Source organism: Marmota flaviventris, chromosome 2, assembly GCF_047511675.1.
Source record: "Marmota flaviventris isolate mMarFla1 chromosome 2, mMarFla1.hap1, whole genome shotgun sequence".
Classification (NCBI taxonomy): Eukaryota; Metazoa; Chordata; class Mammalia; order Rodentia; family Sciuridae; genus Marmota; species Marmota flaviventris.
Genome location: NC_092499.1, coordinates 122802 through 133911, shown reverse-complemented (window position 1 = coordinate 133911; position 11110 = coordinate 122802). Strand labels below are relative to the sequence as shown.

The following is an 11110-nucleotide window of genomic DNA, read 5'->3' as shown; positions in this document are numbered from 1 at the left end:
ACCACACAGAGGGGTGTTCCCTGCAGGAGTGCACAGCCATGCAGAGGGAGGACACAGGGGGTGGCCTCCTCAGTGCCTTGCTCTGCTCAGTTAGCCACACAAGAAGTTCTGGATGGGTGCTATGTTGTCCTTGTGGGGCTCTTGTAGGTGCTGGGGACAGCATGTTCAAGGGAAAGCTCACATCCTTGTTCCCCCAGGGTCAGTGGGTCACTGTATTCTGCAGCACTCCTTCTTAAACCCCCTCGTGATAGGGTGTGGGGAAAAGGGCACACTTATACACTGCTGGTGGGACTGCAAATTGGTGCAGCCAATATGGAAAGCAGTATGGAGATTCCTTGGAAATCTTGGAATGGGATCACCATTTGACCCAGCTATCCCGCTCCTTTGTATATACCCAAAGGACTTAAAAACAGCATACTACAGGGACACAGCCACATCAATGTTTATAGCAGCACAATTCACAATAGCTAAATGATGGAGCCAACCTAAATGCCTTTCAGTTGATTAATGGATTAAAATGTGGCATATATACACAATGGAATATTACTCAGGAAATAAAAGAGAATAAAATCATGCCATTTGCAGGTAAATGGATGGAGTTGGAGAATATAATGCTAAGTGAAGATAGCCAATCCCCCCAAAAAAAACAAATGGTGAAGGTTTTCTCTGGTGTAAGGTGACTGACTCATAGTGGAGTAGAGAGACAAAGCATGGGAGGAATAGATGAACTCTAGATAGGGCAGAGGGGTGGGAGGGAAGGGAGGGGGTTTAGTAATGATGGAGGAATATGATGGGCATTATTATCCAAGTACATGTATGAAGACATGAATTGGTGTGAGCATACATTATACACAACCAGAGATATGAAAATTTGTGTTCTATATGTCTAATAATAATTGTGATGCATTCCACTGTCATGTATTTAAAAAATAAAAAAGCAATTAAAACAATAAACCCTCATGATGAAGTTGCTCATACCCCTGGGAGGATTGAGATTCTCAAGTTCTCCATGGACATCTGAGGCCTCCTGTGTCTGTGCCTGCACAGCTGCTCCACAGAGACTCTGGGCCTAGGGTCACCTCCTACTTTCTCTACCCCAGTCTCTCTCTCTCTCTCTCTCTCTCTCTCTCTCTCTCTCTCTCTCTCTCCAGAGCAATTAACACAACAGGAGTTACTTAATGTCCTCATCTGGTCAGTCAGCGGTAGGGTGGAAATCAGGGATTTTAGACTCTCCTTATTGACCAGGGGAGAGCTGGCTCTGCTGAGGTGGCCAAGGTAGGAGGGGGGTACTGAGCCCGACTTTGTGTCCACACCGAGACCAGATACCTGTGGTGGCTGCCGTGACAGCACCAGCAGGGAGACAGTCTGAGGTCATCAGCTGTGGGGCAGGACCTGGCCTGGGCTCCTGAGGCTGCAGAACCCCCTGTGGATGGAGAAGGGCTGTTGGCACAGAGCAGAGGCTGTGGAGCTCCATCTGGGCAGAGGCACCCACAGGAGGAGAGCTAAGTGGGAACCCTCAGCACCCCATGCTGTGCCCTGGGGAGCAACACTTAAAAGAGGAGGACGGGGTCCCAGCCTTGAGCAGCTGCAGAACCACCTGTGGGAGAGGCCTGGAGAGCAGGGAGGTGGGAAGGACGTTCAGCAGCTCAAGTGTGTTCAGGGAGCAGGGGACTCACCAGAGGGCAGCCTCCAGGGAGCACTGAGTGCAGGGGCCTCTCACAGGGGAAAGGCCCCAGGAATTGAGAGCATGTGGGCAGCTGCTCACCATCAGTCCAGCCTTTCACACTCCAGATAGAGCCCAATGGACAGGACACCCAGGTGTAGTGAATGTGGAAAGTCTTCAGCAGAAATGCCAATCACATTGCACACCTAAGCGTTCACCCTGGAGACCAGCCTTTCCCATGCAGTGAATGTGGGGAGGGTTTCAGCAAATCCCACACCTGCTCAGCACCACAGGCTCCATGGTGGAGAGAGGCCTGTGAGTGCAGTGATGTGGGAAACCCCTCAGCCAGCACTGACCTTCATCCAGCAGCAGAGTCCACAGGAGAGAAACGTCCAGATGCTTCATATCTGGGAAGTCCTTCACCACACCCACCACCTTTTCACAACCTGGAGAGGAGGGAGCTCACAGGCATTGAGAGAGCAGTGAGTGTGGAGAAGACTCTAACCACTGCTCTGCTCCGACTCAGCTGCACAAACGTCACAGCCTGAACAGGCCCTGGGAGGGCAGTGAGTGGACAGAGGCCTCAGCCAGTGGGCCCCTTGTACCACACCAGGATGTCCATGCTGCAGAGAGGCCTGAGATGGAAACTGACTGTCAAGTTTGAGAGTCGCCTTCATGGTGGAGCCAGGACTGGCCCTCAGTCCTGCACACAGCGCAGTGACCACAGGGAGGAACTGCTGCTGCCCTCCTCCTCCCAAGAAGGTGGCCCTGTGCCTGGGCTCCAGGAGGGGAAGCCCATGTCCTGGGACACACTAGGGACATCTCCATCCAGGGGAGCTGGAGTCAGGCAGGAGCCCAGTGGTCATGGTTAAGGAAGACTGACTCTTGCTCTTCACACTGAATGTGAGATTTCACTAAATAAGTATTTCATTTGCTACAAAATTTTTTTCTTCTAAGAAATTATATCATGTAATCAGGACTGAAAATCAGTGATTAATGCAAAATTAAGTGATAATTAAAGTAAAACAGAAAAAAACTTTCTGGGGTTGGGAAGGGGGACAGGAGACTTAGCATGGACAGTCCCTCCCTGCAGGTGATGGCCACTGTTGGAGGTCAGGACTGCTGGGAACTTAAGGAGCCTCTCCAACCTTAGCCAGCAGAGCAGGCACAAGAACACCCAGAGCCAAGCTTGACCCTGGCCACACTGGACAGCACCTGGGGATGCTGAGGGATGCTCAGGTCTGTGTGGTCCTGCCAGCCCTGATGGGTGGTATGGGCCCACCTACTGCACTGGTGTGGTCCTGGGCTCCTGGGCTTGCTGTGTGGACAAAGAGAAGACCTGTGTCCTCCACTTGTCCATCTCGGGATGCCCTGCCCACTTACCAGGACCACCTTGCACAGTGGGTCTGAGGTGTGGTCATATGAGGGCCCCTCCTGCAGGAGTGCACAGTGAGTGTGTCCAGGCTGGGCTGCTGAGGTCCATCCTGCTCCCCAGCACAAGGGACCTTCTGTGTGGGTCCCTGGAGCATGTCTGGATGGCCTGAGTCTCAGGTGACAGTGGAGGAGGCGCCCTAACTAATGGAGACAGACCTCACATGTGGGATCTGATGGGTGTCCGTCACCATGTCAGAACTGCTCCTCTGCTCCTCTCATCTCTGGAGATCCCAGGAGGGAGGAGGGTTTTTCAGACATTATGCTGAACGAGTCTCCTCTTGGGTTTGTCTGATGCTGTCCTCATGGCGAGACTGAGGTGTGGGAGGGACTTCACAGGAGCCTCATTCCCAGCTCATCAGGGAACATTCTAGAATAACCTTCACTGGGGAGATTTGCCCCGTCCTCTTCATCACCTGCTATGGAGGGGTGTGGCAGGACTCTGCACCTCTTGCTACTCTGCTCCCCTCTCTATGGATCTCCCGAGAAGGAGGTTCCTAAGTGCAGGACCCATCAAGGGAGGGCAGTCAAGGAGAGTCTGTGGAAACTGCTTGTCATTCTCCTGGGCTGCAGAGGGCTGTCCACCCTGGTATTTGCTAAATTGTGTATTTAGGTCAGGGTGAGCTCCAGAGAGCTCATTTGTATCTTGGTGAAAATACTTGCTGTGTTCTGCACGTTGTGGTCAATTTTCAAGCTTTATTCTGTGGTCCACCTTCCAGCGAGGTCTGCCCTCTCCTCATGTGTCCCTGCCCTTGTCAGGGTGCTGAGTCAACCAGGCCAGATTACAATCTCCAGGAAGGTCACTGAGTATTGGTTGTCCTGTGTGTGCATGGCATCCCATGATCACAGAATGGCAGTAATCAAGAATACAAGTAATGACAGGTGCTGGAGGAAACCTGGGGAGAGGACCCTCACACCTTGTTGGTGGGACAGCAGATGAGAACCACCCTGAGGAGAGCAGGTGGAGACCCCTCAGAACAACAGGGAGGAAGCCACAGTGGGACCCAGCTCTCCTGCTGCTTGGTATTTACCCCAAGACCCCAGTCAGCACAGTGCAGGGACATGGCCACGGCAGGGTTTATACAGTGCAATTCCCAAGACCAGGTTATGCAACCAGCCCAGGGGCCCTTCACTAGTGGATGGATAAAGGAAATGTGGGTCATGTACCAACACTGCAGCTCTGCTCAGCCAATAGGAGGAGTGAGATGATGGTGAGTGGACGGAGCTGGAGGACATTAGGGAAGAGGAATGAGAGAGGCTCAGGGAGTCAGGTGAGTGTTGGCTGTCCTCTGTGGGAGCTGCCACAAATAAGGGAGGGAAAGGAAGGGGAACCCCAAGAGCATAGAAGAGGTCAGTGGGGATCAGGAGGTGACTAAGGGTGAGGGAGGAGGGACAGGAGAAGGGAGGGGCCAGGAGTGAGCTGAGCAGATATTATTGGCCAATTCTGCCCACGTGGGAGTCCTGCACCTGTGGGAGTGAACCACTGTGAGTTTCACACACACACAGACACACACACACACACACACACACAAATAGTGTAAAATTTAATGAAAATTAGAAACTTGTGGAAGAAAGATCAGTTAAATAATGGGAAGTAGGAGGAAAATTTAAAAGGAGATGTTGTGAGAGCAACAGAGATTTTATAGACAATGAATATATGTGACTATGTCAAAATGAAAACCTATAATAAATCTATGTAAGATGCACTATTTCAAAAGAAAAAGAACGTCACAAAAACAGGATGGTTATCTTCAGACACATCAGAGATAAGTAGAGACCACAAGGCCACAGAGACCCCCTGGGAAGGTGGTATGGACAGGCCTCCAGATGGAGGAAACCTGCCCCAACTCACATCTGCAGCTGCTTCTGGGCTGACCTGACTCCTGTGTGCTGAGCGCCCCCTGCTGGCCCTGGGTGAGCAGCAGAGAGGTTTGTGTCTGGGCTCACAGTGAGGTCCCCTCACTGTGTCTCTGGCACAGTAATAGGTGGCTGTGTCCTCAGTGGTCAGGGAGCTCAGCTGCAGGGAGAACTGGTTCTTGGATGTGTCTCTGGAGATGGACACTCGGCTCTTGAGGGATGGGCTGTAGTTACTACCACCACCATAACTTATGTACCCTATCCACTCCAGCCCCTTCCCTGGGGGGTGACGGATCCAGCTCCAGCAGTAACCACTGGTTGTGATGGAGAATCCAGAGACAGCACAGGTGAGGGACAGGGTCTGCGAGGGCTTCACCAGGCCAGGTCCTGCTGCACCTGGAACAGGACACCTGGGGACAAGGACCATCACACCCTGTCAGTCACCTGTAGTCAAAACCTCCCAATGGACCCAGGTCTGATACTGGGGACACTCACCTTGGAGAGCTGTGACCAGGCACAGGACAAGACCCAGCAGCCTCATCTTCTAGACCACACCTGCCTTCCCAGAGACCTCAGCCCTGTCTGAGCAGAGAGCTGGGAGCTCCCACAGCCCAGAGGGCCTTTGAACCCAGAGCAGGAGGAGGGATTTGCATGTGGGTGAGGCTCTTCTGATATCTGGAGAGGCTGAGGTCAGGCTGCCCAGGTCCTCTGTGCTCCTGAGATGTGTCCCTGTCTTGAACCCAGGTGGAGCTTTACCTGTGAGAGGAGAGCAGGTGGTTTCAGGGGAGCTGGAAGGCTGTCAGAAGGGGGAGCCCACCCTCCTGAGCCCAGCCCTGCCTCCCCCAAGCCCTTCCTCCCTGCACCTTGGAGGGTGTCAGAGTGGCAGGAACGTGCCCAGCATGCAAGAGGCCCAGGTCCACCTCCCAGCCCTGAAGGAGAAGCCCTCAGTGATGACTGAACAGAGCCCAGGGCTGAGGATGGGGTTCCCCACATCCAGGAGAAGAGCCCCCCTTTGTTCTCAGGATGAGTTCTTCTCTTTCATCTCTGTGAGATTTGGGGGCTACAGACTGAGCAGGAGAGGAGGGAGCAGGGTCTCAGGAGGGGAGGGTTTTTTTTTTCTTTATGCCCACTGCCCTCCACCCTCTTCCCTGCTTGTCCTCCTGACTGTCCAGCCAATGCCTGTGGACAGCAGTGGGCAGGAATCTTCCCTGAGCTCTTCACGTCACCTGTCCTGCCCTCTGGTCTCCACCAGGAGAGGACAGGATGGAGGTGCTGGGCCAGGTGAGAGTCCTGGGAGTAGAAGCAGCTCTCAGCTGCAGCCTGAGGCTAAGGACCAATGAGTTCATTCAAGCAGCACAGCTTGGCATCAGACAGAGCAGGCATGCAGGGCAGGCTGGGTGAGGGAGGAGCCCCAGGTCCCTTCCCTGTGCAGCATCCCTGCAGTGAGGCCTGCCTTGCCCACAGCCCAGCATTTGGAGAGAACAGTGGACACTGTCTATAGAGAGGTGTGGTCACTGAGAGGACAGGTGTAGTTGCTGATCTCTTGATGAGGATTCAGGAATTTATCTCCTGCCTAACTGAGTGAACATGACATATTAATAAGATATATAGGCTCCTCTCCCAATTCACTCTGGTGTTAATCATAAATTCACTGAAAACACTGACCCCTGGTCCTGGGGTGACTCAGGTAAGACCTTGCTCATCTCCTTAATGTTACCACCTAAATTCATGAGTACCATCTGGTGAAGTTTCCATGTCCTAGAAAATCTTCTAACTTAAAAAGCTATTCTTCCAGGCATACCAAAGGTGAGACATCTTCAGATGATCTTAGCGCCTGACTTGGGGAATCTGGGGAATCTGGAGTCTTCTTTACGATTCTCATTCCCACTTCACCTGTGCAATGTGTAAGATGGTAGACTCCATCCTGCCAGGGCTTCATATGGCCCTGCTTGAGGTAACATTTCCATGCAGTCTCACTTAGGCTGAGCTCCGCATTTCTGTTATGATCAAGGTTCATGGATTCAATATCTTGACTCTCATTTCTCTTCCATGAGTTCTGCAGCCAGGACTCATGTTGCTTTGGAACTTTTCTGAGTGGCCTCCTTTTCAGCTCAGATGATTCTACTCTAGTTTGTGAACATTGAGAGTGCTGACTAATTAAGACAGGATCCATTGCCAAGATCACTGTGAGTTATAGCTGAAGAAAAATTTCCTGTAACTCACTTGCTTTCTGTCAGCTTATTTCATCCTTCTTGCCCCTGGGAAATTCTTTATGATGAATGCAAATAACCAAATCAAAATTCACAGACATTGCAGGGAATGTGGCCCTCCAATGTGGTCAGAAGAAATGTTGTTCTTAACAGAAGGCAGTAAAACAGGATACTGTGAAGGATCCTCCTGGGATTTGGGTGTGGGTGGGAAATGCTTTCTCAGGCAGCTCATGTTATGGAAAACTGCAAAACTACAACAGCTTCAAATGTGAGTTTGACCTGCCTCCTAGGGCTGAGCAAGTCTGACTTGGCCTCCAAAGCTGAAACACTCTTGCTTTAGAAGTCTGGAGCAAGGCAAGCCTCATGTTCTCATGTTCCTATGATGCTGCTTCAAATCCTCAGGTGTCCCTCTTCCTCTGTGTGCACAGCAAATAAGGAGAAGGAATCACACAATATTTAAAATTCTTTATCCTTACTGGTATAGTTATCAAGGCTGAGAATTTAATGTTGAAATTCATGAATATGTTGAACCTCACAAGTACATGGGCCCAGAGTAGGAAAACAGAATATTATTTACTGATAATAGCATTTAACAATTAAGAGCTGCAATCAGACAGAGAAATTGGGATTTGTATAATTAGACAAAATATTTTAATACAAACACTCCTCTGGACAGTTCTTTACCTTATCCTGGGGCAGAGCTACCCTTGATAGCCCTGAGCTCCCCCTCCTTGTCCTGAGATCCCTGAGTCCCCTGAGTCCCCTGCTGATTCTGAGATCCCCCTGCTGGTCCTCAGATCCTTGCTGGTTCTCAGCTCCACCTGGTGGTCCTTAGATCCCCATGGTGGTCTTGAGCTTCCCCTGCAGGCAGGTGAGTGACTGGGCTCACACTGAGTTCCCTCACTGGGTGTCTCCCACTGGAATACACAGCCATATCCTCAGGTTTTAAGCTGTTCAGTTCTAATGATACCTGGCTCTTGGAAATGTCCCTGGTGATGTTGACTCTCAACAGTATTGATTTCAACCCCTGCAGGTGCAATTGGGAAGGACATCTGGGGAAAAGAACCAGCATATGCTCAGGTCCATCAGGGAGTCCTCAGGACCAGCAGGGGGTTCAGGAACAGGTGTGTAGTGGTATCTGCTTCCACCACTAAATGTTCTTCTATCATACTCCAGGCCCTTCCCAGGATCTTGGCAGATCCAACTCAGACCATGGGTGGGAAGTAAGAATCCAGTGATAGCACAGGTGAGGGACAGGGTGTGCAAGAGGTTCACCAGGCCAGGTCTCAACTCCTGGGCTGCACTTGGGACATGACACCTGGGTACATGAAACATCACCTCTTGTTAATCACACTAGCACCTGCATAACCACAACCTTCTCATGAAATCCTTGTACATTCTCAAAGTGAGGTGTCACCAGGCAGAGGAGCAGCACCAGAACCTCCAGGCTGCAATGAAGAACTAATGAGAAGGAGACGGGGGCTGCTCAGCCAAGGCTCCGCTTTCAGCTTGAGATTAGGAGCTGCTTTGCATGAGGGAGGCCTAGGGTACACATAGGGAGCAGACGGCAGTGCCACCATCTTTCCCAGGAAGAGTGTTTGCCTTATGCTGCTCAGAGGCACTGGGAGTGAAGCTGGGGAGTTCTTTCCTGCTTCCTGCCAGCCATCCAGAAATGGGGAGGCCCAGTGTGCAGGGATTGCTAGCATCACACCAATAGGGGGTGATTCCTGCAGGAGTGCACAGCCATGCAGAGGTGAGATGCAGCCACACAGGAAGGTTCTGGATGAGTGGTGTGGTGTGCTTGTGGGGCTCTTGCAGGTGCAAGGGCAGCATGGTCAAGGGTCAGCTCCCATCCTTGTTCCCCCAGGGTCAGTGAGGTCACTGTACTCTGCAGCACTCCTGTTTAAACCCCTCGTGATGAAGCTGCTCATACCCCTGTGATGCCTGAGATTCTCAAGTTCTCAGAGGACGTCTGAGACCTGCCTGTATCTGTGCCTGCACAGCTGCACCACCGTGAGGACGCCGGGCCTGAAGGTCAGCCTCCGACATTTCTCTCTTCCAGTCTGTCCTTTTCTTATAGAGCACATAACAAAACAGGAGATACTTAATGTCCTCATTTGTTTAGTCAGAGGTAGAGTTGAAAAATCATATATTTTAAAGACATTCTAAGAGTGACCAGAACAAGAGGCAACACAGAAGAGGATTTTGTTCCCATGCAGAGACCGATGCCTCTCGTTGCTACTATGACATCACCAGCAGGAAGAGAGTCTGATGTCATCTGCTGTGGGGCAGGAATTAAGCTTGATTCCTGAGGCTGCAGAACCCCCTGTGGATGGTGAAGGGCTGTTGGCACAGAGCAGAGGCTGTGGAGCTCCATCTGGGCAGAGGGCACCACAGGAGGAGAGCTAAGTGGGAACCCTCAGCACCCCATGCTGTGCCCTGGGGAGCAACACTTAAAAGAGGAGGACGGGGTCCCAGCCTGGAGCAGCTGCAGAACCACCTGTGGGAGAGGCCTGGAGAGCAGGGAGGTGGGAAGGACGTTCAGCCAGCTCAAGTGTGTTCAGGGACCAGGGGACTCACCAGAGGGCAGCCTCCAGGGAGCATTGAGAGTGCAGGGGCCTCTCACAGGGGAAGGGCCCCAGGAATGGAGTGAATGTGAGAAGATATTCACCATCAGTCCAGCCTTTTATACACCAGATAGATCCTACTGGAAGGAGATATCAGGGGTGTAGTAAAAGTCAAAAATCTTTAGAAGAAATGCCAAACACATTGCACACCTAAGAGTCAACATTGGAGAAAAGCCTTTCACATGCAGTGAATGTGGAGATGGTTTTAGGCAAATTCCACACCTGCTCAGCACCACAGGCTCCGTGGTACAGAAAGTATTTTTGTGTGTGTGCAATGATTATGGTAAGGTCTATAGCCACAAGTCCAGTCTGATTTTTCATGTGTTCTCACCCTAGTCAGGGTGGTGAGTCAGCCTGCCCACACTACAATCTCCAGGTACGTGACTGAAGAGTAACCAAACCCATTTTAACAGCCATGGTAAACTCAGTGCTAGAACTCTTCAGAAAAGTCCTGGCAAGCTGCAAACTGAAGGGCAGAGCACACTAAGTGAGCCACACCTGTCAGGTGGGCCTGGGATGCCTGGACAGATAAAGGAGCAGTTCACTGTGATTCTTTCCTCAGCAAAACAGAGGCCAACATTACGAGAGTATCTGCACAAGCACAGAACCCATCACTGGATGAAATCCAGCACTTTCTAAGATCAAAGCAACATGAAAGTTACACAGGAGGAACACAACAGTGAAGTGAATCCTGCTTCAGTGGGAGACCGTGAGGGCTTTCCCCTGAGACTAGGGCAAGAAAGCCCCCCTCAACTTTCCTGTTCCACAAAAGTCTGGGACCCTGACAAAGGGATAAGCCAGTAAGAAATCATCCAAGTCAGAAAAGATGAAACTAACCATGAATGTTGGCTAATTATGTGAACACATGGGTAAGAGTCTTAAAAAATAAACCAACCAACAACATTATAATGTGAAAAAAAAAATCAAGATCAGTCAATGAGGATGGCGACAATTTCAGAAGGTTCTGTACAGCACAAAATAAATGTATATGCATAGAGAGAGAGCCTAGAGATTGGGTGAACACCTCTGCTCTGCTCCTCAGTGAGGGATTAGTACCCAGAGTATATAAAGAACTCAAAACCTCAACCGTCAAAAACAAATAATTCAATAGCTTATGGGCAAATAACAGACACTTTTCAAAAGCACAAATACAACACACTAAAAATATTTTTTTTAAATTTGTATTTCTAGCAATCAGAGAAATGCCAATGAGAATGACAATTAGATTCCTTCTCACTTCAATCAGAATGGTAGTTATCAAAATACAAATAAAATTATGTGCTGTAGAAAACATGGGGAAAGGTACACGCTCACATTGGTGG

General features: G+C 50.6%; 1 long non-coding RNA gene across 1 annotated transcript; it reads right to left on the bottom strand.

Moving 5' to 3' along the window:
* Positions 1-5029: 5029 nt before the first annotated feature.
* Positions 5030-5968, bottom strand: LOC114082161 (uncharacterized). The gene is made up of 3 exons (XR_011705644.1): positions 5872-5968; positions 5447-5707; positions 5030-5361 (listed from the first exon to the last, which is right to left on the bottom strand). It is a non-coding gene; the product is annotated as an uncharacterized lncRNA (long non-coding RNA).
* Between the last annotated feature and the right edge of the window lie 5142 nt (positions 5969-11110).